Raw genomic sequence first — 26966 nt, 5'->3', positions numbered from 1 at the left:
GTGTTCGTGGGTGAACACTGCGAACTGGCCATCACTGTTGGCTATCTCTGGAACTCCCATAGAAATGACTGGTGCGGCCATGCGCATGTACGACCAGCTGCTCTGTTCATTTCAGGGGGAGTACGGGCCCCCGTTCTAATGATAATGCCCATTTAATTTATAGCTCCTCCCTCCCAGTCAGTTACATAGACACTCCTCTAACACAGTGTTAGGGCCCCCACCTGTGGATAGTTGATGACTTCTCCCAACTGGAATACCCCTTTAACTCCTTTCACTTCAGTGGAGCTGAGCTGCAGTGTCAGACACAACCTGTGGTTCAGGCGTGGCACTGTTTCTGGAAGAGGGCAGCTATGTTTTTTTGTCCCTTACAATCCCTCCGTCTAGTTGTGGTGTCGCCTACTACATACTGATAGCAGTCCCCTTGTGGTACACGTCTGCAGCACTAGTAAGATCTACGACGTGTCATGTCTACAGTTTGTCAGCAGTATTAGACGTTGTGGCGGCCTGCATAAGATCTGGGTGTCATATGGACATCCGCTGTTCCATGGCGATTATTTATTATGCATTTTGCTTGCTTCGATTCATTTGTGGCAGCATGTGTTTGCGGTTTACTTTAGCGTGCGCACATTCCCACGAGTGTGTAAAAACGTGTGTGCATGCAGCAAGTATATTAATGTCTGTGTGGAACTTGGTCCGTGTTTTAAGGTCAGAAGGAGATTGATTTTCGTATAGAGCTGTTTCAGTAGCTGCTAATTTGATAAGACACTATTACAGATTCAGCCTGAGTGCGTATTGATCAGAGACCGGTCTTATTAGACTTTTTTATTATAAATTTTTTTAATGATCAAACAAGTTATTGGTAAAATATTATGGATGGTGGTGAGTATGTGTAGACTAAACATTTTGGTAATATGCATTTTAACACAGTTTCACAAATGCGGCATTCTCCAGTGGAGAACAGCCTGCTGCAGTTCTCTGGATCTGGCATTGCCGGATACTGACACCTGTCTGCTGGACCCTATTGACTATAATGGGGTCCAGCAGACATCTGGCAACTAAGCTGCAAATAGCCTGAGAATTGTCGGGATAAAAACCTCTGCATGCAGCGTTTTTTGCCCGGCTGATTCCCAGCGTTCTCTGCTGGCACAGCCAGCCGCATATGTGAAACTAGCCTTAGGAGACACCTGACAATAAGGTGTGGTGATATGACTGCAGAGAACAATTACTGTACCCCCCAACTGAATGTCCTCCCACTCCCCAGAATAAAAGAAGAGGCAAGAGACTATTTTTTTAAATCTTTTTTTTTGAATGGTCGGTCACAGCTTTATTAATTGCCAAATTTTTCCAAACTCTCACTGGATAACCACCAAATGATATGCTGAAGGAGAAGCGTTATGCCAACCACTATCTTGCAGTTGGCAAGTCTGCCTTCTCGTCCTCCATATACTCCTACATGGTACTCCAACCTTCACTCAACATAAGCAGAGTCTGCTCCATTCCCTCTTGTAACCCTGACAAAATTATATCCAGCCCAATTTCACAGTTGATTGTCTCCTAGCTGCCAGTGTCGCACAACTACTACACCAGCGAGTGAATAAATTGGGCAATCCATGTGTTAACTGTTCATGGCCCTGTGCCATGTAACTCTGGGCTCTATCCACCAGTTCTGAAAAGAAGATAGGAATACATTCAAAGTCAGCCCCAATAAGGGTAATAAGCTCAGCAAGTTTCTGAAAACAGAGGTCATTTCCACCCAGCATGGATATCCAGAACCACTAGACTGTACACCTTTAGATAGTTCCACAGCCTCCAGAAGTACCTGTGACCAGCGAAGACCACTGATACACCCCCAGGTCAGATCAATATTACGGAAGGCAAGGCTTTGGCCACCAGGCCTGTATTTCGTTCTCTGCACAGTCCAAAAGATATACGAATGTTCCAAGAAACGGCTGGCCGACGAGGCTCTGAAAAGAAGACAAGTTACTGTAACATTTCAGGGCGGCTATAGGTGGCAAAACATGTGCATTTCCATGGACCAATGCGCTGGAGCTTGGACTGCAGAATTTTAACAGACTGCTCAGATTCTGTATGGACAGTGCCTAAAGCTAACAGGCAACACTCAAAAGGGTTTTCCTCAGAATAGGTCATCAGTAACTCCGCCGATCAGCTGTTCATAGTATAGTGGCTGTGCTTGGTATCACGCTCAACCCCATTCACTTCAATGCACCTAGGCCACGTGACTGATAAATGTGTCATCACTGTCCTGTGAGAATACCGTGACGCTACTACGAGCTCTGCTGTCTTCTCAAACAGCTGATCAGCCGTGGTTCCAGGTGTCGGACCCCCACCAATCAAATACTGATGAGCTATGCAAAAGATGAGGCATCAGTATTAAAATCTAAAAAAGAAACTTTAAAAACCGACTGGAACTGAAAATGGTTTAGTGGTTAACCGATTGCATGAGACAAGAAAGACTCACCGTCACAACAAAGCCTAACCACTGGAGGATTTAGATGGAGGATCAGTTGGGAGAACTGGAGGCACCATATCCAAAACCGGTGGATGCCGGTCCGACTGGTTACTCAGGCCGACTGTCTGGTTGAACGATTAGACTCCCACCTCTTGCTTGTTCATGACCTGCCAGAGCTTGAGCCATGTTGGACCATAAATATGGGACAGCTTGTTGCAGTGGCCAAAGTTTAAAGAAGACCTGTCACCGTTTTAGTAAATGTTGGCGTTCACAATTCTACAGCATCTTTTCTATGTGTTGTATCATTCCTCTATTATTCCTTCTAGAAAGTTATGGAAACATTGGCAACTGGGTGTTACCAGTTGGGGGTATTTCCTACACAGTCCAGTTAGTGCTGCAAGTGTCAGTCAGTCAGGGGAATGGTAACACCCAGTCATTTTATTAATACATTTTTAGGCAGAATAGTTGCATAGTTAGGAGAAAAGATGCTCCAGAATGCTTATTTCCTAGGGAATACAGGCATTTAATTATACAGGCATGTCAGGAGAGCCTCCAGATCCACTATAAAAGGCAGCAAGGTATGAAATGTCAACTGTACAAGGCCGAGTAATTTATAGAAGAGCCTTTTAGAGACACAATGCCTTCTGTTTCTGTCTTAGATAATACAAAAGATGATTGTATTACTCTCCAGGACTCTGATCACATTTAGGCCTCATGCACAAAACATTGCTTCTAGGAGAGAATACAGTGCCTTACCAAGGCACTATATGGTGGCACATGGAGTGCCTAAAGACGCCATGTGCTACAATGCACAAGGATTGCGGCTTTGACCTTATGTAAAAGAAAGTTTTCTTTCCTGTGTAAAGAATCGATCAAAAAACTAGTACTGCCTAAAGTCTATGTGATGGTGGCATAGGTCTGTATTTTAAGCACTAAAAGGAATTGTCGCAATGTAAAAACAAATTTTTATTGAAATCCACAAATTGGTGTTAGGGCTCATGCACACAACTGTTGGACATTTTGCGCTCCGTAAATCGCAGACCTGCAAAGCACGGATATAGGCCGTGGGGATTCTGTATTTTGCGGAGCAGAGCAGCTGGCCCCTAATAGAGCAGTCTTATCCTTGCCCGTAATGTGGACAATAGTAGGACATGTTCTATTTTTTTGCAAAACGGACAAAGGGAAACGGAATGCCCTATTAAAATAAATGGTTCTGCATACGGGCTGCAAAAATAATGGAACGGACACCGGAAAAATATACGTTCGTGTGCATGAGCCCTTATTGTGAGCATTTCACAGGCTCGGGGACTCACTGCATTCTAGTTATGACCATGCATTTACTAATAATGGAAATAACCCTTGTAGTTGCAGCTTAGTTGAATGTTATCAATCCCCTTAAAGGGGTTGTCCCATCATGGACAATGTGGGCATATTGCTAGGATATGCTGGGACCCGCACCTATATCTCGAACAGAGCCCCGCAAGTGAAGGAGGGCGCACTGTGCATGCGCAGCCGCCCTTTATTCATTTTCTATGGGGCCGGCGAAAATAGCAGAGCGCTGGCCCGGCTATTTCCGTCGGCTTCATAGAAATTAATGGGAGTGGGGGCAGTGCATGCGCGGTACTCTCCCTTTCACTTCTATGGGGAGCCGGCTTGGTGGTAACCGGACTGGAGTCCTTCAGCCACCACCTTGCGGGACTCCATTCTCGATATAGGTGTGGGTCCCAGCGCACCTATATTGAAAACTGAGCCCTGCAGGGTGGTGGGATAGGATATGCCCCCATTGTCTTATAGGTGCGGGTCCCTAGAAGACCTATAAGACAATGGGGGCATATCCTAGCGATATGCCCCCATTGTCCATGATGAGACAACCCCTTTAATCATTCATCATGGCACTGTCTCTGTTTAAAAAATATCCTACAATCCTGCAGTTTTCGCACTGGCCCCTAAGCCTACTAATAGATGCCACTTCTTGGTCTCTAGAGATCACTTTTAAGCAGTCATCTTATTATCACCATAGGGAGGATTACAGTGACACATATCACCTATATACAGATAACACCATTCACAATAGACGACTGTCAAAGCTTATCTACTCCCCCTCCCTGTACAATGACCTCCTTACCGGTCAGAGCATGCCTAGAAAACTCTGAATGAGTCCCCTCCATACCATTGTGTCTATGGCCCATGGCGCTATAAAGCAAATCCCTAAATGCTTTTAACGACTTAGGCTAGTTTCACACTAGCGTTCGTCGGTCCGCTCGTGAGCTCCGTTTGAATTAGCTCATGAGCGGACCCGAACGCCTCCGTCCAGCCCTGATGCAGTCTGACTGCATCAGTCTGGCGGCGTTCAGCCTCCGCTCCGCTCGCCTCCGCACGGACAGGCGGACAGCGTGCGGATCCGTCCAGACTTACAATGTAAGTCAATGGGAACGGATCCGCTTGAAGAGGTCACCATATGACTCAATCTTCAAGCGGATCCGTCCCCCATTGACTTTACATTGAAAGTCTGAACGGATCCGCTCAGGCTACTTGCGCACTTAGAAAATTTTCTAAGTTATTAATGCAGACGGATCCGTACTGAATGGAGCCTCCGTCTGCATTAATATGATCGGATCCGTTCAGAACGGATCCGATCAAGCGCTAGTGTGAAAGTAGCCTTAAATGCTTTTAATCTCAGGCAAGATGGCTGCCCCCATTATCATGTTCAGGATATAGCATTTATGGTTAATAAAAAATTTACAATTATAAAATAAAAACAGATTTGAGAAAAAGGATATGTTTCCCTATCTGATTTTAGCTGGTAGAAGAAAATTATAGGTGACATTCCCTTTAAAAAGTACCCTCATAAATTTTTCCCATGGTGATTTAAAAGGCAACCTTTCCATACGCCCTTATGTCCACTGGCAGTTCCAATGTGTATTTGCAAGAAGATCGTCAGTGCAAATCCAAGGCTAGCACTATCTGCTGTGGATGTACCAGGTGATCCAAGCGTGGACACAAATCTGCACCTGTTATCTTCTGATGCATGTGAACGTGGTTACAAAAACTCAATTTACTTGCATTGGAGGTGGGTTGGGAATAGACTTGATTTTGGCACAGATCCTTGTCAGTAGGCTCTTTTGTGTTGTATTTCAATTTAAAAATTTTAACCCTTTAAAATGCAAAAAAAAAAGATTAAATAAAAAAAAGAGGCCATAAAATGCTTCACTCCCAGCTACGCCTCTTTCTGGAATTAATTCCTAATTTAGATTGATGCACAATACAGTCATTAGCAGTTGGTCTTCAAATACTATAATGACAAGTAGATTTGCACCATGGGCTATGCACAGTTTTATGTGACTACATAACAATTACTTAATTGCATTATCATATGCCCTTAAAACATGCCTTTTGGGGAACCGAGCTCTCTCTGTAAGAGCAGAGTGGAGCAACAGCATGAGACTTGTCAAATACCCCGGCTGCAGTCCTATACATTTCTTCTCTCTTGGGCCATGGTCTATTTTTCTTACGACAGATTTAAGAACAGTGTATGTTTAGATCTATCTGAAACCCGAGGTTCTGAATGTTATGGAAATTATAGGGTGCATAATTGCAATCAATTCTAAATGGCCAGTCTAGATGACAGGAGGTGGGGAGAAGGCTAGCATTTAACTCCCGACTGTCCTTCTATTGGGCTTTAATTTCCCTGTGTTGTCTTACTACTTTATTGCTTTTTTCCCTTTAAATTTTTGTAATGGATTTTACGTACTTAGGCCTCAAACCGTAGATGTCGTCTGGAAAACTAGAACAGGAAGAATCCAGGTAATTACAACTGTATGGAGGACCAGAAAGATAACCTGTCTATTGCCTTCTGTAAATAACTGAGGAAAACGGATAGCGGTGGAGTGCTCTACTCCATAATCCCATAGAAGTGAGTGAAGCGGTTGACGAGCATGTGCATTATCTCCCCATTCACATAGGGGGCTCGGGGAACCCTGTTCTTGTGATCGTTGGCAGGGGTGGACTGGGAACTTAAAGTGGCCCTGGGAAAAAAATAAAAATAAAATGTTGTAGGCGGGTCCAAATTGAGAGAAAGCAAGGGCAAAACAAGTAGGCAGGGCCAACAAAACCAAAAATAAAATTTTGCCGTGTCGCCCCTGCATTATTTAACTATACACCGTCCTGAGGATGACAATACAGTTGAGTTCAGGAGGACACCCGCAGCCAGTGCCTGGTGCTCCTATCATTAATGCTGAAAGCACCAGAGTGTTATGTACCTTGCAGCAGCAGTGAGGAGGGCTCAGGCAGCCCCCTGGGCACCGGCCTACTGGGAAATTTCCTTGTAGGGTCTCTGACCATTCTGCCCCTGATCATTGGAGTCCCAAAGGTCAGACTCCTTGCGATCATGCAGTTATCATCTATCCTGTGGACATGTGATAAATGTTGTTTTTGGGCCAAGCACTTCAAAAGGGAACATCGGTTTTGAGGACCCTAAATCTCATCCCCCACTATACTGGGGTCAGGGAGACCTTCCTGTACTAAAGCATACTTTAGGAAAAAGTTTTGTCAACCTTCTGTGTCGTATGCAAAAGACTCTGCAAGTGTCCGCTGGGCTTTTTCTTTTCAGCAGGCAAGCATCCTATCTAGAATTGATTGACATCCCTGTCGCCTCCTGCATTATCCATTATTCCTTGCAAAGAGATATCAATCAAGTCTATATGGAAAGGGTAGCCACCAAGATCAAAAGACACTTGCCCACTGAAAACATTCCCAGAAGACTCTTATTAATTTATTAAGACCGGTGTTTTAGATGCCGGTATTAATTAATAGCTGGTGGAGGATCCGCCGAAGTTATGAAGATACGCAGGTCTCTCCAAAACTTTGGCGCATCCAGTGCCAGTTCTACATGTAAGACAGATTCCTTGCTGTCTTACATTTGGACCTTTTAATACGCTTAAAACAGGCGTAGAAAATGATGAATGACACGGGCCTGCCGTCCCATCCCCTTCCCCGCCCACACCAAGCCCACAATATTAGAACAGGCGTGAGTGGGGCAAAGTCGCAGAAAGCGGCACAGCTAACCGTTGCACCCCCTTCTGCACCTGGAATACACCTATATGCCTGCTGTACACATATAATGCATGGCTTGATTTAGATTGCTACCTGGGAGTTACACCATCGGATATATGCTTGTTTCCTGCTCAATGCCTTTGTGAAGAATTTTTTTGCCAATTAGGAGAAAGATTTAGATAAAGATTGATACAACGCTTCACTTCCAGCAGATGAGTTGACATTATAGTACGAAACTTTTAATAGGGAGTCAACACAATGGAGATAATTTATGAGCTATCCATCTGTGCCATTTAACACAGTATGCCAGCTTTCCGTGTCTTTCTCTAACTAATCGGTCTCTGGATTGGCACGTTCTGGCTTATGAAAGGACATTTGCATATTTTTTTTATTTCAATGCCTATTCTGTATACTTAGAGGAAGAATGGTTATACCAGGGCTAGGTTTGTTAGTATAGCAGGGTGGAGTTTTTTTTAAAGCTCTGTTCACATCTCATTTTTACTTTACGTCCAGTGTATGTACTGGGAAAGCTCCTGGCACACATGCTGAAAGTTTCCTCTGTGCACCCTGATTATGCAAAAATGTTTAATAGTGATGACCTATCTGCAGGATATCATCAGTAGGTGAACGTGGGGGTCTGATGTGTAGCAGCTCCAGTGAGCACCGAAGCCTCCTCGCAGCTTAAAAAGTACAGCATCATTCATTAGCAGATGTGTTTGGTATTGCAACTCAAACCCCTTCACTTGAATGGGATGGCGCTGCCACAAGGCCATGTGTCCGATGAGCGTGACATCACTGCAGTGCCATGGTCTCTTCAAACAGCTTATTGCAGGGGTGCCAGGTGTTGGACCCCCACCAATCAGTTTCCAAGCTCTCACTATAATCTGCTTGCTAGGGAGAAAAAAAAATTATACATCTTTGATTTGTGTTCAGTAGTTTTGTGGAAGTTTGCCTCTCATAGGTATCTGAAGAGGTTAAAAGCAGTGACATTGTGGATGAGGCTGTATCTACAGCCTACTGACTTTTAGGCAGGTCCACCTGGTGTGCAGCCTCTTAGGCTGGGTTCAGACCTGAGCGTTTTACAGCGCGTTCCTATGCGCTGTAAAACGCTCAACAGGCAATAACCAATGATTCCCTATGGGAATGGTTCTCACCTCAACGTTTTACAGCGCGTACGATCGCCTACTTTTACCTGTGCTTAAAATAGGGTTGCTAGGCATGGTCCGTCTATCTGTTGATAGACAGAGCACGCAGCGTGCAGGGTCACATTCCTGACAGCCAGGGACTGTAAGTAAATGATTAAAGCCAGGTCCTCCCCAGCAGCTGATAACAGTGCCTGGGCTGTGTGCACTTCTCCCTGTCCCTGCGCTTGGCAGACGCTCCCTCACTCAGCAGAGCTGGAGAATGCAGAGTTGGAGCAGCGCAGACCTGGGAAGGGAGATCTGCCGTCTGCTCAGTGTATAAATGAAAGCAACATGTGGTAAGAGGACCCCTTTGTTCTGCAGGAGATTAACCCTTTAGGGGGGAGGGCTCTGGTTACTGGCACTTTTGGGGGGCTATTGTTACTGGCTAGTGAGGGCAGGCAGGATTAGCCTCAGGGTGAGGGCAGTGGCGGCCATCTTAACTGAATAGTGGAATTGCAGTTTTATGCAGACTGGTTGCTAAGAGCTGAATCTTATTAAATATGGGGTAAGTCAGTCTAATAGTAACTGATTCTGGAATATCATGTTATTAGTAACTACATATATGAAAATTTAAATTAGGGTCTAAATGTGACAGTTATCCTTTAACTTCTGTATAGATGGAAGAACAGGAACACCGGAGATGACCTCACACCAGCTCAGCCAAACCCAAATGAAGCTATCTACCGCATAGTCAGAAGGCTGGGGTCAGACTATAAGGGGTAGAAGTGATGACCACTGAGCAACAGCTGAGAAAAGGGAAGTGGTCATTAACCCTATCAACACTGAATAAAGAGAAATCAAGGAGGCTGTTAGATTCCTCCACGCTTAGCCAGTCTCTCTGATCTCCTGACACCAGTCACCTGAGGGACCATGACAACATGCCTCCTCGTACATATACATGTACCACATACATGTCTACACGTAAATATACATGTTCCCTATACATATACATGTTTCCTATACATGCCCCCCCATACATATACATGTTCCCAATGCATGCCTCCCTATACATATACATGTTCCCTATACATGCCTCCCCATACATATACATATTCCCCATGCATGCCTCCCTGTACATATACATGTTTCCCATACATGCCTCCCCGTACATATACATGTCTCCTATACATATACATGTTCACTATACATGCCTCCCCATACATATACATGTTCCCCATACATGCCTCCCCATACATACACATGATCCCTATACATATACATGTTCCCTATACATGCCTCCCCATACATATACATGTTTCCCTATACATGCCTCCCCATACATATACACATTCCCCATACATGCTTCCCCATACATATACATGTTCCCCATACATGCCTCCCCATACTTATACATGTTTCCCCATACATGCCTCCCAATTCATATACATGTTCCCTACACATGCCTTCCCATACATATACACATTCCCCATACATGCTTCCCCATATACATGTTCCCCATACATGCCTCCCCATACATATAGATGTTCCCATACATGCTTCCCCATATACTGTACATATACATGTTCCCCATACATATATAAGTTCTGATTGGCCAAATTTGTATATGTATTCTGTGAGGAGCGCATAGAAACCACTGCCAGAAACTTCTGACGGCAGCCTATCTCTTGTGAGATCAAAAACACCCGAGTCAAAAGATCGGAAGATTCCCACACACATTACAGTGTCGTCCGATCCTGACATTATCAATGGGTTCGGCTGACAAAAGTGTAATGTGTATGGGGGTCTTTAGATCCTCCACCCAGCACCCAACAATCATATTAATGGCCGTCTATCCACCTACAGTATGATGATTGCTCCATTTGGATCTACTAAATGAGACAATCAAATGCTTGTTTACAGGCAAATTATCTGTCCATGTATATGCCACCCCAAATATATTGTATGCAGTGGGTTTTTGGGCGAAGGATGAATATGGTACTTTAGATGCAATCTTATAAATGGTGATTGCACATATTATGGCGTTGCTCCAAGCTGCATAGATACTGGGTGAAAATCACAGAAATTGTTTCATATGTAGTTAAATTATATCAGAAACCTATACTAAAATGTGTATTCTCGTCAAAGTAGATATAAATGATAATTATCTTTATATCTAGAAAACTAAGGTTGGAAAAATGTTAATCTTCCAACAACTGCAGCTTTGAAAAATACCATTATTCACGTAATATCACTGGAAGCGCTTACTTATATTCAAAGAGGGAAATTACCTATTTCCATAAGCTTTGGGACCCATGGATTAGCTGAGTGAATGATCTATACTTTCAATTGGTTTTTTGACCTATCGAACAGGGATATGCTGGGAAGTATAGGAAAATCTCATACATCCACAGCTCTCTCTCTCTCTCTCTCTTTCAAACAGTTCTTTTTGTTTTTCTGTTTTGTTCTTCCTTCGCTGTATCTCTCCACCTTACTTGGGTGTGTTTGGTAGGTGTTTTTTTAGTTTGTGGTAAAGAATAGGGGTTAATGTCGAAAATAGATCATGCTCGTGGATTATTCTGTTATAATAAAAACCAGAGGCAATTCTGATAAATGTATATATCGTTATAGGCAGATGGGCCATCAAAAATTAGCAGTAATATTGTGAGTGAAGCTGGCCTTTGGTCATACACATTGGATTTATTTGAGCCGTATCCACCAATTTCAGCAGGGCCTGCCAATCACCTAATGTGTGTTGGGACCTCCCTACTCTCACTCGATGGCAGACACCAAGGAAAAGAAAGATAGGGTTGTTGGATTTCAACATGCAAGGCCCCTTTTTTCTCGGGTAAATAACCAGACGCTAGAGGTGTCTGACAGTCACGGTCGGACTGGCCCACCAGAGTACCAGTGGCTTAATCCCCTCTCCCAGCTCAGAACACAAGCAAAAAGGGGGATCAGGAGAGATAGATGTCAGGCAAGCAAACATTCAACCAATAGCTGTCTAAAACGTATGGACACCTTCAAGCTCCTTTTACGTCGAATCCGTTCTCCTGTACTTCTTTTTAAAACAAACATAGGATTGTCCCGTGGCTCGATTGATGAAGGAAACATTGTCTAAGTAAAAAATTAAGAACGCTTCCATGGTATCTTCTACTGAAATCCATTCTTACTTTTGATCTTAAATGATGTACAGGAGAACAAATACGATGTGAAAGAGGCCTAATGGCGGATTTAGAAGAGCAGATAATCGTTACAATTTGAACGCTACATGTAGAACGATAATCGTGTAGTGTAAGTGTATGTGGAGACTGAACCATTGTACTGAAAGCGCTCGTTCAACGCTTGTGAAACTGTTGATTTGAATGAATAAATTATCCTTTCTCCTTTTTGAATTGTGGCAACGTAAAGGAACATTGTGTGAAGTTATCGTCACTTATTACAGGGGATCTGTCACCTTCGAAACAACCTCCCAAAGTAGAGTAAGCGGGGTATAGTGTAAGTGATGCGGAGTCCGGGGTATGTCATTTGTATCTTCATACTCTCTTGCATTTCTATACTGTTCTCCAACAAACCAGCAGTAAAGTGCATTGGGAGGACTCCTCCTCGAGTCCTCGGTATCATGTGAGTGAGCTCAGGAGTCCTCCAATTTACTGCTGGTTTGTTGGAGAACAGAGTCGAAACGCAATATAGTATGAAGATAAAAATGACATAACCGGACTCTGCATCACTTACACTATACCCCATTTACTCTAGTTTGGGGGAAGGGGGTTTCGGAGATGACGAATTCCCTTCAAATGTGATTGATAATTGTTTACATCCCAAAATACAGTCGTACCAACGTGATGCCACAAAGATCTTAGCTTCATAAAGTGAATTTCAAAAATGTTTCATTGAGAAATGTCAAAATTTCCTAGCACCATCAGATATACAGTTTTAGAGGTGTGTTATTCCTAATATTTTATTACATGGATATTCATCAACTTTTTAATTTTTTTTGACAAAAAAAGTCAAAAAGTTTATGTTACAAATTGCAGACATGATGCCTATTGACAGTCCACTTGTCAGTGGAAGCTCTCTCCATTCATCTATTGACTTTATTGGAGGGGCGGTTTAGGGTATTGTAACACATGATCTCAGATTCTGTCATTAAAGAAAACCTCAAGTGCTAACCGAGAACAGGTTTGCCAATAGTTATGTGATTGACACAAAAGAGATTATGTGCAATCAGAATCTCAGCCCCTTTGGGGACATCTTTAACACGAGGATTAAACATTTTCAAGACAGGCGTTTGACGTTTTTTATGCTGAAGTATTCCTTTTAGTCTTTGATGTTTTTGTGCAGGAGAGAAGAGGCATGCTGAGGTGCCTCCTTTCTTGGGGTTCCGGTTTGACAAGTTTCTTTACTTTGTTTGGGCCCTGTCACTTTAGATTTAACACTCAATGGGGCTGGTAGGAAAGAGCTGCAGTTTATGAGATTATCTGACATCTGCTCATCACATATGCAGATTTGGCTCCATCATGAAAGCCTTTTTCGCTTGTTCTGCTTTGGTCAACTGCACTTGAGAACAGCAGTCAGCGACTGCTGTGTGACCTGTCACCGGGGATATTATTGACTCGATCCATGCAAGGCACAAAGCCACTTGTGCTCTGCCATACTCGTATTTCTTCAAAATCCAAACGCATTAAAGCTTCAAACTTTATACTGGCCAAAAAGGGTCTGATTTGCATTTTTCTGGGGTCACTCTTTCAGTATATTCCCAATTGTCCATCTCGGAAATTATCCATGGTCCCCACAACTTTCCTTAGTGGAGGACATGGGATAATAAATTTAAATAATTTTAATAGAAGCTCTCCTAAACATTTGGAACCATTGTGACAGTAATAAAAGGGTTGTCCGCCCAGCGATTTTCTTTTTTCAAAAAGGCTCAGACTGCTTTAAAAAATTTAATAAAGTGATACTCAAGTCACTAGTCTCACACCGCTTTTTTCCTATGCTTTTTAGGGGCTTCTACTGGTCTATGTGCTCCCTGTTCGCCTCGTCACTGAGCCATGCTCAGACAATCACCGCTGTGTGCAGCCAATCTACCTGGCTAACATTGGCTAAACCTGCCAATCCTGGTGGGACGTAAAGACTGATGTGGGGAAATTCAGGGTTGGGCATGTTGGATTCTGACGCTTTGATCTCAAAGGAGATAAGGTCTGGCAGGGATTTCTTAGTTTACTCCCCTCTTCCTATTGCATATTCATCCTAACATGCAGGGATGGACTGACTATATATACGCCACAGGGGAATTTTCCAGTGGGCCCATCCCTGGGGTGTGTGTAGCTGGGCCCTCCTCAAGGCCACTGGCCAGGTACATTCTTGACTCCTGCCCCATAAAATCTTCAGATGACCACATGGTTGCCCATACAAGCTAAGCCCGCCACTTTCATTGTGTTGTTTGCTCTAACATATTGGTGCATATCATTTTAGACACATTCATTATTCAGATGCTTCTCAAAGAATGTCATTTTGTAAACCTTTTGACATTTCCTGTTATTAAACTTGAATGTGGGTGATGCCAGCTTTTGTCTCTCTTTTTACACACACATATATGAAGCTGAAATCCAGGATTCTGCCACAAACAATAAAGTAGTGCAGATTGGACCAACTTAGATTTAGTCTACAGTTTCTGGTGGGCAGAGGTTTGGCGCATGTGAGGAGATATTTGAGGCATGTGGACAGTTTTTTGTTGCATGTGGACACATTTTTACCGTCAGCTAAGACAAAAAATAGGTCGTAACTACTCGAAACAGATGGAACTGGGGGGTGCTTAGGATATCAGTGCTTGGTAATTACAAAAAATGGAAGATGAACAGCACTACTAGTGTAGAGAACCCTAATATGTATGCAAATCATGCAGTAGGAAATGTGCTAAACCAGGGATGCTCAACCTGCGGCCCTCCAGCTGTTGTAAAACAACTCCCATGATTCCCTTCTCTAGAATGATAGCTGTAGGCTTTCAGGGAATGATGGGAGTTGTAGTTTTGCAACAGCTGGAGGGCCGCAGGTTGAGCATGCCTGTCCTAAACTGTATAGTGCAGTAGTGGCAAACCTATGACACGGGTGCCAGAGCCAGCATTCAGAGCCCTCTCTGTGGGCACCTACATTATGGAAAAAGTCTAAGGCGTACCAATATTTTCCTGCCATTCATCAGCGCAGGGCGCACTATGAACGCACAGGCAGCGCACTGAATGTAGGCAGGTATTATAGCTAAATGATAAAGTACATGGAAGATATATTTGCATTCAGGTTAAATTGCTGTATTGGCACTTTGCGATCAATAAGTGGGTTTTGGGTTGCAGTTTAGGCACTCGGTCTCTAATAGTTTCACCATCACTGGTATAGATTATGCTAAAACAGGCTCAACAATGATGTAAGCATCAGGGCCGGACTGGGGATAAAAACCAGCCCTGGAAAAAGTTGCACACCAGCCCCACAGCATTGCGTCATTATTTACTTGTTTATAATAGGAGAAAGCATTCATTTTAAAACACGTGTGTAAACACGAATATGAACTTTGCCCCACGATAGCTCTTTTGTAGAACCCCCATAAAAACTTACAGTTACTTGACTTGGCCCTTGGGGATCTCGGACGCCACTTCAACACTTTGGCCGGGGGCTCGGCGGAGCTGAAGTTGTGCTTTAACCTAATGAGAAAGATTTCATAATAAGGATTTGGAGAAGGGGCAGAGGGATAGCAGAGCAGGGAGAGGCTGGTGCTGCTACTAGGGGGTCATACCATGGGGGAGTAATAAAGCCCACCATAATGCCCCCCCAGTAGTAATAATTCTCCTTATAATATGCAAAACATTTGTAATGCCCCCAGTTGAGCTAATGTTCCCATAATGTGCCAATATAAAATACCCCTTCTCAGTGCCCCCGTAGATGACCCCCATAGTGCCCCCCCTTCCCCATAGTACCCACCATAATGTGTCCCAGTATAAAATGCCCCTATACAGAGCCCCCATATAAAATATCTTCTTTTTTAGCCTCAGTAGATGCCCCTATAGTGCCCCCCAATAATCTGCAGTAAGATGTGCCCCCATAGATGCCCCCAATCATGTGCCAGTAATAAGAGCCCCCCCACCATCATGTGCCAGTAGCCAGAGCCCCCCCATATCATGTCAGTAGCCAGAGCCCCCCCATATCATGTGTCAGTAGCCAGAGCCCCCCATATCATGTGCCAGTAGCCAGAGTGCCCCCAATCATGTGCCAGAAATAAGAGCCCCCCCCACCATCATGTGCCAGTAGCCAGAGCCCCCCATATCATATGCCAGTAGCCAGAGCCCCCCCATATCATGTGCCAGTAGCCCCCCTTATGTGGCAGTAGCCCCCCTATGTGCCAGTAGCCCTCCTTATCATGTGCCAGTAGCCCCCCTTATCATGTGCCAGTAGCCCCCCTTATCATGTGCCAGTAGCCCCCCATATCATGTGCCAGTAGCCAGAGCCCCCCCCTTATCATGTGCCAGTAGCCAGAGCCCCCCCCCATATCATGTGCCAGTAGCCAGATCCCCCCCATTATCATGTGCCAGTAGCCAGAGTGCCCCCATATCATGTGCCAGTAGCCAGAGTGCCCCCATATCATGTGCCAGTAGCCCCCCATATCATGTGCCAGTAGCCCCCCTTATCATGTGCCAGCCCAGTAGTCCCCCCTTATCATGTGCCACCCCAGTAGTCCCCCCCTTATCATGTGCCAGCCAGCCCAGTAGCCCCCCTTATCATGTGCCAGCCCAGCCCAGTAGTCCCCCCTTATGTGCCAGCCCAGTAGCCCCCCTTATGTGCCAGCCCAGTAGCCCCCCTTATCATGTGCCAGCCCAGTATTGTACCTATATAAAAAAAATAAAAAAAATAATACACTTATACTTACCTCCAGCAATGCGATGCGATGCAGGCCGCCTCTTCCGTCTGTGTCCCTCGCTATACGGCTCAGGCGACGCGTCGCGATGACGTCATCGCGCCGCCTGCACCGGCCTGAGCTCTGATAGGCTGCCAGCACTAAGCCGGCAGCCTATCAGAGGAACAGGAGGGGACACACCTCTCCCTCCTCTGCCGCACCACAGGCATCTGTATTGCCGTCCTGAGGACGGCAATACAGATGACTATGGAGATGAGCGCTTCCGCAATGGAGGCGCTCATCTCCTGCTCTGCCCTGCCGCCGGCCGCGGCCGCCCCGCCCCCACTTGTCACCAGGGCCGCGGCCTTGCGGCACTCAGGCTTGCCGGCCCACCGGGAAATTTCCCGCTATCCCGGCAGGCCAGTCCGGCCCTGGTAAGCATAACAAATTTTGAGTCAGCGTGAGCTTTCTTTCAAAGTCGAGGGTGTACTGGAAATCACTGCCTGGTAGTTGCAAAAAATAAAAAGAATTGATGATGAGCATCTCTACCCACCCACAAGGATAAGATCCAAATCGGAAGACGTTATCAGTGAAGCTTTTCAACTCTGCAACGGTGTTAATCAGACCTGGTCTGATGAAGCCCCCGATCCACCGTTGAAAAGCATCACCACTAAGGCTTCTTTCACACCAGTGTTATCCCTTTACGCTATTGAGATCCGTCATAGGTTACTCTGATACTGTGCGCATCGGACCGCCCGCAGGATTATTGTCCTGCACTCTTATGATCATATGAGTGCGGGACAATAGCCCCGCGGGCGGCCCGATGCGCACAGTATCATAATAACCTATGATGCTGTGCGCTCCCGTGCGCACGATATATGCCGCTCCGGGACATATGGCTCACTTACGGACCATATGTCTCGGGGGGCATACGGTCGTGTGCATGAGCCCTAACACTGTTTGCCAATAAAGATCTTGTACTTGGTCACAAGCACTGTTCATCTTCCATTTAAATATATATATATATCGTGACAGAGTGTCTGGAGAAGTAGTGGACGGGGTCTATGTGTGCCCAAGGTTCCTCACTTCTGTCATTTAGAAAAAAGCAACCAGGGAAATGTTCAGCAGAGGTCTATGCAGAAATCTCTGCAATTGGGGTTTGTATAAAAAAACTATTTTTGTAAGGCCTGTGTTGCTGGTGTGGGGAGAGAAGGGTGGGCCCCCACTCCATCCGGACCGTCCAGGTTTTGGGCTGTCAGGTAATCACTCGTCAGGTGTGCTAGCCTGAATAAGGCTGAGAATGCAGACACGTCTCTGACTCTGCCTGGGAGCAGGACTGCTGGGAGTCTCGGAGAGCATAGCAGGGGGTACAAACGATATGGCTATGTTTGGTGCCCAGTGTTAGGCTGGCACCAGGTTAGTCAGGAGTTCCTGAGTGTATAGTTAGAGCCGGACAGGCATAGAATTTTGTTTTGTTTATGTTTATTTTATGTACCACCCGCTGACAATAAATCTGGACAGTTGATGGAAAACTGAGGTTGCCTGGAATCTGTGCTCGGTAGAGTGTTCTCGTCGATCCCAGAGACGACCACCCCGCTACCTAACTCTTACAATATATATATAAAATGTCCTGCCACGTTCCATGTCCACGTGTGTTATTATGTTTGATTGTATACAATGTTTACTATGGTGATGCCACATAGAATTTCTAGATGATCCACGGCATTGACATCATCTGCATGAAGTGTCTGCTTCTCTTCTGCATTGCTGGTTCCAGCATGAGAAGCAGCTGGTTCCTGTTGGGAACGTACATCCCTGAACACACCTCTAGAAGATTATCCCGTCATTAAATATTTGTAGGATAACAGGAGAAGCCTAATTTAGTTTTTGTTTCTTTCTCTCTGTGGTTTAATCACAGATGAAAGAGACTAATAGCACTACAGAGCCTTCTGGTGATCAAAGGCCGATCAATCCTCTTTGTGGAGTAATTAACTATTTGCTAAACTTGCAGAATTGATTTCCATTTAGGGCTAAGAGAGAGGGTTTTAAATGAAGACCGATTTACCAGGCACTAGGAGGGAATCCAAGCGCTGATGCCAAGAGATATTCTACATGACGAATTAGAGTGTGCCGTGTACATGTCGAGAAATACGACTGGCTCCTGGCCTTGTCTCTCCAGGCTGGCAGAAATCAGATATAAAGGTTGATTTCCCCGACCAGATATAAAGTGGCCTTTAAATGGGACTCTGAGTATGCGGCGGGCAGGTCACGTTTCACTTTGGTCATGTTTGTGTCTATTAAAGCGACACTAGAGCTCCTTCTAGATCAGTGACACAGTTGTGTGCGGCCTGTGAATCGTGTTTCCCTGTTAACCTAACTGGCTAATCCTTTCTAGGGCCGTAGCTGACCTCACGTTAGTGGTATGTTAAATAGGTCTCTCTCCTGGATCCATACTTTTAACCTGTCAGCTGCCAGGGGGCACAGAGAATATTCAGAGGATGACACATTTCCATGGGGTGTGATGCCTCTCTCATGTGTGACTGTACCCAGGGGTGGGATTCCAATTTTTAACAACATTTTCTCTACTCAACGGCGGACACGCGGCGTCACAACATGTTTACGTATATATGCAACACACATACACATAAATACACCATATACATTGTACACATACAGAAATACACCGTATATACACTACACACCCATACCACCCAACTAAGCAGCTAAACTATCAACGGTGCGCAAAGCAATGGAAGTCAACATCTCCAGCTGCCCTGCCGCCGCCAGAGCACCGGATCGGGACTCAGCCGGTAACACGGTTCTCCCATCCAGTTGTAATCTTTACAACCGGATCTGGAGAACTGGAGGGAACTGGCTGAATCCCATGCCTGACTGTACACCTGCGGAAGTTTCATTAATAGAGGGTAAATTGCTGACCTTATCGTGCCAATACATTTTCACTTAAAAGGATCCAATTCTACAAATGTGAAAAACAAGTATAGATAGGTGAGGTTTGTCTTTTGGCAACACCGTAAGTGCATTGAGCTAAGCTGCAATATCAGACACAGCCACTACCAAAAGTGTGGAGCTGTGCCTAGTAAACATGAAGGGGACACTGCAAACCCCTTTAATCAGCTAGTCAGCAGGGGTGCCAAGAGTCTCCTCTCACCGATCTGATATTGATGGGCCATCCTAAGAATAGGTCATCAGTTTTGGAAAGCCAGAGAACCCCTTTAAGATTTTGGAACATGAATGTCAACTGAATTCAGAGGCTGGACCCCACAGCGGTAATTTATGGTAATGTAGTTTGGGAGAGGGGTGCATCATAAAGGGGTTATCCCTCAAAATATATTGTACAGTTTTCAAACCAGCCCCTGGATCTGAATACCTTTGTAATTGCCTGTAATTAAAAATGTATTATAGCTACTAAGTTATTCAGTGAAATCTATATGTACAGCGCCACCTGCTGTTTGCTCTTTTTCTAACTTCTCTGTTCTGCTCAATGAGATGGAAGCACATGCTCGGTTCCATCCTTCAACTGCTACCAGCTGCAGCAGAAAGGACATGTCCCCTAAGCTGCCAGCCGGAAATCAATCTAGCAGAATAATTGGAGCAATGAATGGGGAGATCTCTGGAGCCATGTGAGGTACAGGGCTGGTTCTAGGTTTGTTAGAAAGAGATTGCCATGTACTGTATGCTGTCTGATTATAATTTTTTACATTAATCACGGGATCCCCCCTTTAACAATTAGTATTGAAAAGATTAATATAATCATCCTCATAGTACGTAAATTTGGCATAAAGCAATCAGCAGTGCTTTACATATAGATTTTCACATAGTTTTCACCTTGTGCATTGCAAATATAAAAATCCGCAATAGAATTTAGCAGCCAAATTTGCCCAGGCCAGTTTTCAGCCGGACTCCATACTGATTTTTTTCTCACAGCATGTAAATGAGTTCTGATAAGATCTCATCCACCTTGCTGCTGCCGTAATACACTGCCGAATTTCTGCCTGTAATTGCACAGTACTAAATCCATAGCCTATCCATCCTGTGTGGATATACCATAAGGCTTCCTGCACACGAACGTGTGCTGCCCGTTGCCGTATTTCGGACCGCATTTGCGGATCAATGAGTTCGCAAATCCGGAGATGCGGAATGGTGCGGGACGGAAGCATGGAACGGAACCCTACGGAAGCACTACAGAGTCCTAACTTTTTGCGGAATGGCCGGATCGCGGATCCATTAAAGTGAATGGGTCCGCGATCCGCTGCGGCTGCCCCGCGGTTGGTGTTCGTGCATTGCGGCCCGTAGCACGGCCCAAAGCGCACACGTTTGTGTGCAGGAGGCCTAAATCCTTTTGGTTCTAAAAACAGCACAAAAAAGGTCCAGCGACTAAAGCTGGCTTTTACATTAGATATTTTTTTGTCATAATAATTCACAAAGGACTGATACTTCTTACTGTATATGACATCATCCTCACTTGCAAATTAACTTCCAGCAGCCAATTAAACACGTACACAATTGCTTGGGGTTTTTGCTAGGTAGATCTGAAACCAGTTAATTGTACATAATTATTGCATAATTACTGTACCTCCAAATACTCACATCAAAGGCATCACCTAGTGAATTGTAACAACACTTTTGCCAGTCTGAATACAAATGGTTAGATTCCTCGCTTGTTCTGTCATCTTCAATAACCCACACTATAGTAATCCACATCCCACCTGCCTCTCATTAGAGACTTCCATCTCCTTTCTGACTCAAATCTAGTTGTTTCTGTATTTGCGTGCAGCCCTTATTTTTGGCCAATGATATTGATTGTAGTGCGTTTGGATTTTTGGTGACTGTCCTATCACAGTCGTGTGAAAGGGGTTATCCAGAAAATGTTAATGATGATCTATCCTCAGGATCAGCGCGGGTCCAAGTCCCAGCACCTTTGCTGATCAGCCATTTCATAGACCCGCCATGCTGACCGGAGCGCCTTATAGAGGCTGTGCTTGGTATTGCAGCTCAGCCCCATTCAATTCCAAGGTGTAACTCGCACAGAGCACCGGCCTCTTCTAACAGCTGATCAACGGGGATACCAGGTATCGGAACCCCGCCATATTGATGACCTATCTTGATAGGTCATCAGTATAAGTTACCGGATAATCCCTTTCAAGGCGTTGCCCGGGTTCAGAGCTGAGTCTGTGCAGTTGGTCTCTTCAGATCTTGCTAGGTTTTCTATCTACTAGAGCCTGTGAAAGAGCTATTATCCATTTATCTATCTGGTTCCTGACATGTGGCTGGTCACCATGCAGATCCAATGCCATCTGCCTTGACCTTTGATTTGTTTCTTGGATTCGCACAAACTCTGCAATCCCTGATCTCAGCCTGTTTTCCTTACTATGTGTATTGCCAATTCCCCCATTGTTTTGCACGGGCATCTCAGGTCAGCAGCCATCCACGCTGGGACTATTCCAAGAGGTAGCGGCCTGGTGGCTCCCCTTGTATAGGGGTTAAAGAGTAAGTACCAAGGGAACGTCAGAATAACGTCTTTAGGTCCAGCCCACAGTCACATCGGTTGATTGGTATAGCGGTTCCACAACCATTTCCCCTAACAACACTATTATTTTATTTCAATCAGTTCTAAAAATGGCAGCTCTCCAAAGCTATTTTTACCCTTTTAGCTTTTATACTCACCTCTCTGCAGCTCTGGTGTCTTCACTTTCTGTGGGTGGTGTGGGGAATCGCTCTGATAGGCAGGTTAGCGGACGCAGTATAGAGGCAATAATAAAGTCTTTAACTTAAACAGTTCAGTGTTTATTCAAACATTAATTAAGTGACAAAAAAAAATCAGTTTCCAGAAAAAGCAGTCACCTTGATTCTGGTGTTCGTTCACACCAGGCAGTAAGCAGAAGACACGGTAGCAGGCCTTAATCCCGGCCCAAACTCCCAGGCCCCAAAACAGACTGGCAGTGCTCCACTGTCAGAGAGGAGTCATTCACACCACCTGACAGTGCTGCCTGTGTTTTATATCCCAATCCAAGACCTGGCCTGGAACGTGGGGAGTAGCCACCCACCCATCACTTTGACTACTCCCAATGAGAGCCATTCCTGGTTAGCTTTGCAGCCAATGCTGAAACAGCTGAAGTGTCAGACTGCAATCTGCAAAACTGACACTGTGAGAAAAAACGGCTCCTACCTCACCGAGGCCAGGAACCTCGGTGACACGTACCGACCATCAATTATGACCCCTTGTTTCTTCCTACAGTGGGCAAAAGCTGTTCATATTTTGTCTAAAAGTAAGACCTCTAGAAAGCTGTCTTACATTTAGAAGAGACAGTGGATCAGCTGAAGTTATGTAGAGGCCGTCGCTTTTTCATAACTTCGGCGGATCCACCGCCAGTGCGGTGCTTTATTAAGACCTCCGTCTAAAATGCCGGTCTTAATAAACTTGCCCCTATATTCCTATGAATTTAGAAGTAGGAATGAATGAATTCAAGGTGTTTGGGTGGCATTACCTTCCTCACTATGAGATCTCTACAGAGGCGGATGGAGCAGGGAAGCTACTGAGCATGTCAGTCCACCACTGAATTCAGGACAGAGTAAATCAGAATTCCAACCACAGGAGAGAAAGCGGGGGGCGCTACCAGACAGGATGGACATAAAAAATCCAACTTTTTTACTGCATGTATAATGCAATAATTTGTTTTTTGAAATGCCCCATTCCTTGTACAGTTATACTTTTTATGGGATAACCCCTTTAATCTTGCGTGGTCACTGTCTCCATGTAACTTTAAGTGACAGATTAATGCTATGCCCAGATATGCTTCGAAGGTATAATTTGGAACCTCTTTTGCAGTTTCCTTACTGTGTGGCGGGAAACATTGGATAGCATATGGCTATATATTTCCTGCCAATATGGCAGACACCATGGGGATCTCATTATAAGTCAGGAGGTCCTTCAGACACCCCTGGTATCTGTTGTATTACATGTCCATCACAGCAATGTGTTTGCCATTTATAACATAACCCACAATGCAGATGTGAACAGCACCTTTATATATAGAATTTATACACCATATACTAGGATATGTTATACCCTGCCTTTCTGTCCAGTAGTTTGTATACCTCATTGAACTGACTCATTGCCAGGTAATTGTATTAGGGAGCAATACTGCAGCATGAAAGACAATTCTGCCAGCCCTGTGTATCCATGTGGGAATCTACTGAGACAATTTCAGAGTATATTAGACTACAGCCTGAGTGGGGTGACCTCTCCTGGATTGGGGTTGACACTTGAACGAAGGCATGTGTCCTTTCAAAGGACAGTCCTAGCAGAAGACTTTTATCTCTTTTAAATTACATTACTTGGATCGGCTTGTTCTCTTTAAATATATCTACTTCCTTTTCTTTCTGTCGGTGTCAGTCTGTTACTTGCTGATTACCGTTAAGTTGGTAATTTTCCCACCTTCTACGTACTTACCCATAACGTCTGCGGTTGTTCTTTTCTTCTCTCCGGCACATTGAACGTTCTAACTTTACGTTTTTTCTGGCCATAGCTTTAAAAAGCACCTCTCACCGGAGACTACTGGGTCCAACCACTCTCACCCTCAAAAGAATAATGCAGAATAGTTTTTTGGAGCCATCCAATAAGATCTTGTTCTCACCAATGGACACCATTTTCTGATGCTTTCAAATTATTTTGTGGATTGTATTTTGAGATTTAAGCCCCCAGTTACCTGACTGATGAGACTGTTTTGGAAAATGCTAGGAGCTGCTGAAGACATGTCTAATATATGTTTTCATACAATGAATGATGCCTCTAGTCCAGTGTTTATATTGACAAAATATGGGCCTTTTTTTAAATGGGTATCTAAGGGGTACATATAATATGAATACAAAACTACACAACTAAATATAAAGAGTGGTGGTGAAGTAAGTGATCAGCTTGAGATGAATTGAAATATAGTAGCTTAAGTGTTCTTGATCTCTGCTTCTCAATGTTCCTAAGCTGAGTACCCCCGACTCAAATAAATTATACCTATTAAAAGCACAGCATTAGGACAGTGCTGATTCCCTTAAGGTGCCTGTGCACATTCGATTCCCAGTTGCCAAACTCACCGATTCCTTGCTGTGACCATCTGTGTATAGGTGTGTCCTGATTCTCCACCAATGCAGATGTTGGGGAGTGGGGAGAAGATCAAGCATGTTGGATTTCAACATACCCAATACTTTGTTGTTACGGCAGATAAGCCACCACCAAATGTGTCTGGCAGCAGCTTATCCCTTCTTCTATTAGCATACATAGGGGGGTTAGGAGGAATAGAAATCCACAGTTATCTAAGGCGCAGGGGCGTAGCTATAGGGGGTGCAGAGGTAGCAGTCGCTACCGGGCCCAGGAGCCTGAGGGGGCCCAAAGACTCTTGTGGTGCATAAGACACCATTATTATAGAAAGTGCATGCTGGTCAAGTTACACCTCTGGCTCATGGGGGTGCCGTTTAAATTTTAGCCTCGGGCAGCACGCAGGCCTTGTGCTTCCTGCCCCTGGCCACAAAGCACTGAGGGAAGGGGGGCCCCAATCTGAACTCTTGCACCAGGGCCCATGAGCCATTAGCTACGCCCCTGCTAAGGCGTATGGCCACTTACTGTGGAACCCTAGGGTGCACAAATCTAGGCTCTAGATTAATAAAGAGCAGAAAATAAAAAGGTGTGTGTAAATTGATAGATGGTGGGAAGAAAAATGCTAAATGGAGTACAGGTATTTTTTTTTAGGAAAGACCGGTGTAACAGTCGAAGAGCTCTAAATAAAGGTGTGCGGACATCTTCATTAGCTGTCGATGGACAGCTATTCTTCCAAACTCCTCCATACACATGCATGCTTTGTGCAGCCTACTATGCATGTGTTGTCAGTGGGAAGCTTCTTTCTGACCCATCCAGTCCATTATCGGCTCTGCATATCTGCCAATATGTTTATTATTTTGTCCCTGCATTTTTCCCTGTAGGCCCCTGCACTTAGTAAGGAAGGGACCATTGTCCAGTTGTGGGCCGTCATCCTAGGGTGGATCATGCAAGCAGGTAGGGACAGTGGTGCAGACAGTTCAGGGCATCAGTGATCCCTTTTGTAACAATATGGTAATGTATACAGAATGCTTTTCCTTTGCACTATATGAACACACACAGGCATTGTAGTAGTAAGGATTAGGGCGTGTGTCCCTTCATACAGATTTACAAATTAAAGCCAAGTTCCTGGCACTGAGAATTCGGGACTTGTAGTACAAAGAGGATATGCCTCTGGCCCATGGTACCAATGCATAGGTGTATTGCTCAGTGATAATGTCGCCAGGTGCCAGTGTGTAACAAGTGTTCTCACAATAACAAGAGATTTCTTTTTTCTGGGAGGTGAAAATTACCCTTGCAGCTCTGGGATAGTCTGACCTTTCATTTTCCACAAGCTGTTGTTGATGGATATTAGTACAATAGATCCCGCCAGCTGAGAGATAGAAACGAATAAGAATCTCTTGTCTGTTGTCCACAGTGATCTTTTGCATATTTCTTCTTTGAAAATCTTTAACATTGAGATAATGAATTGGAAAGTCCAAAAATATCCTACCATGTGGGGTAAACATGAAGCCCATATAGTAGATCCCCACTGAGCTAAAAATGGCAGCTTAACCTCTGGTTCAGGTAAAAGTTATATAGTTAGTTCATTCGTTTATTATTATATTTCACCGGTCTGAGTTTTTTTTTTTTATTAATTGGACATATCAACCTTGTAAATTGCTCATGTATTATAAGGTCATAGATCCGTTAATTTGCAATCTACTTTGATTATCTGTATTGCTGCTATGTCTAGATCTGGACTCCATTCATGTAATCACATCTGTAGCCCTGACACCTCCTGTGACATCACCTCCATTGCCTTTCTTCTGCATCTTCTGGCTGTGTCCCTGCCCATGTAATTTCATGGGTGAGAAGTAGATGGCCTCATCAGATCCCCTGTATTCTAAGGCAGCTGTGCTGACTAATTTTGTGGGCAGTAGAGGTAAAAAGGGGTTCCCTGGAGTCGCGCAACCTACACTCTAAGGCTAGGTCTACACGACGACATTTGTCGCGCGACATTTTGTTGCACCAATGTCGCGCGACAATTTTTATAATGGCAGTCTATGGTGTCGCACTGCAACATGCGACATGCTGCGACTGCGACGCGACAGTCGCAGAAAATCCATTCTTCTGCGACTGTCGCGTCGCAGTCGCAACATGTCGCATGTTGCAGTGCGACACCATAGACTGCCATTATAAAAATTGTCGCGCGACATTAGTGCAACAAAATGTTGCGCGACAACTGTTGCGCCCTATCTGTCGCGCGACTTTTTGTCGCGCGACAAATGTCGTCGTGTAGACCTAGCCTTAGGCTACTTTCACACTAGCATTGTTTAAATCCGGCGTTCAATTCCA

Source organism: Bufo gargarizans, chromosome 10 (genome assembly GCF_014858855.1).
Source record: "Bufo gargarizans isolate SCDJY-AF-19 chromosome 10, ASM1485885v1, whole genome shotgun sequence".
NCBI lineage: Eukaryota > Metazoa > Chordata > Amphibia > Anura > Bufonidae > Bufo > Bufo gargarizans.
Note: the sequence above shows the minus strand (reverse complement) of the source record.